General features: G+C 48.4%; 2 pseudogenes; both read right to left on the bottom strand.

Moving 5' to 3' along the window:
- Positions 1 to 342: 342 nt before the first annotated feature.
- On the bottom strand, positions 343 to 461 carry LOC141150924 (U2 spliceosomal RNA; annotated as a pseudogene).
- Positions 462 to 1,235: 774 nt separating this feature from the next.
- Positions 1,236 to 1,445, bottom strand: LOC141151078 (U2 spliceosomal RNA; annotated as a pseudogene).
- Positions 1,446 to 1,778: the final 333 nt, after the last annotated feature.

Here is a 1,778-nt window from a genome sequence, read left to right as displayed (position 1 = left end):
AGGAAAATCCATTTTGGTTTCGTTTTTGTATGTGTTATTGTGAGTCCGTAAAAGTGGTGTAATACTCTGACCACGTTGCTGACAGCAGTGATCTGGGAGTCAGAGATGCTTCCAGGGGTCTTCCCCATGCTGTTCCCATGTCATTTGAGCACGAAGAATGGAACAGACATTGCACGTGTCATAATGGGCCCCTGGCTTTTACCTAGCTGTGCTGCAGCAGTCAGCTTCAGTCTGTAGGGAGCCTGCAGACTGGGAAGCAGGGGGACCGCTGCTCGTCTGTTCAATAATTAGCTATCCCCTCTATCCCATCATCCCTTCCCGATCTTGAGGAGCTTGGGACATTAGGGGTGAGGAGAGAGGAGAATGAGTGAAAATTTGTGGACGTATAGGGGACGTATCAGATGTTAAACTGATAAGAAAAGATGCTACACTCGATCTTAACCAAAAGGCCGAGAAGCGATTACCTGAATTGGTTTTGGCCTATGGATGCACCCTGGCCCCAAGAAGGCACCCATTGTAGGGATAGGGACAAAGACTTCCCTTAGGAAGACATTTTGTTCATGTGAAGACACCTTAGAAAACATAACTATACTGCTTTTTGCAGATGCACCCCACACATTTTTAATCTGCATAAGTCCACCTATTTTCACACATTCCCCCCCCCCCAATGTCCATGCATCTCAAGACCAGGGGGGGTAGAGAGGATCACTAATTAATGAACAAACGAGCAGCGGTCCCCCTGCTTCCCAGTCTGTAGGCTCCCTACACACTGAAGCTGGCTGCTGCAGCACCGCCAGATAAAAGCCAGGCGCCCATTATGACGCGTGTAATGTTTGTTCTGATGCGCCCCCTGGGACCATGCGGTACTTGGAAGCTGGGCCGGTCGGTTCTATTTGGGATAGTCACGGTGGCAGTGACCCGGTCCGTGGCCCAGGGTGGTCAATAAATAAAGAAAAGAGGGGAATAAAGTTTTGTGGATAAAGTTTCGTGACGCCACCTGTGGTATGCGGCTATAGGTGACCGCCGCTGCTGTTCAGATCCACTGGGTCCATTGGTGACGCAGCAGAGATGGTTCAGCTCTCCACATTGTCCCATTGTTCCATTGCCCCCTAACAATGGAAAAATGCAAGAATGGAAGAATGGAACAGACATTGCACATGTCATAATGGGCTCCTGGCTTTTATCTAGCTGTGCTGCAGCAGTCAGCTTCAGTCTGTAGGGAGCTTACAGACTGGGAAGCAGGGGGTACCGCTGCTCGTTTGTTCAATAATTAGTTACCCACTCTACCCCCCACCCTTCCCGGTCTTGAGGCACGTGGGACATTAGGGGAGAGAGGAGAGGAGAATGTATGAAAATAGGTGGACGTATAGGGGACGTATGAGATATTAAACTGATAAGAAAAGATAATACACATTGATCTTAGCCAAAATGTCGAGAATAGTGATGAGCGATCATGTTCTCTACTGCTCGGTGCTCGTCCGAGCATCTCACTGCGGCCGGAACAAGAAGAAATATGGATTTCACCCGAAGTCACCCCGTCCCAGACACACCCTTGGTGGTAAATATTTCCTCTAAAACTCTGAGTGTTGCCCAGACATCAGTTTTACAGAAAGGACTATCAATTTGTCCCACTTCTAAATATAGTACCTTTAAGCTGGACATGGAATTACAACGGTTTTACCGTACCCTACGGTTGAAAACACACTTTGCCAGTATCCCTCCCACTATCACACTCCCAGAACCCGAAGCATGCATTACGTCCCACAGTTTGTGCCTTA

This window comes from Phyllobates terribilis, unplaced genomic scaffold, assembly GCF_046119375.1.
Source record: "Phyllobates terribilis strain yellow unplaced genomic scaffold, ASM4611937v1 Scaffold_5__5_contigs__length_657084704, whole genome shotgun sequence".
Lineage (NCBI taxonomy): Eukaryota > Metazoa > Chordata > Amphibia > Anura > Dendrobatidae > Phyllobates > Phyllobates terribilis.
Note: the sequence above shows the minus strand (reverse complement) of the source record. Positions and strands in the feature narration are given on the sequence as shown.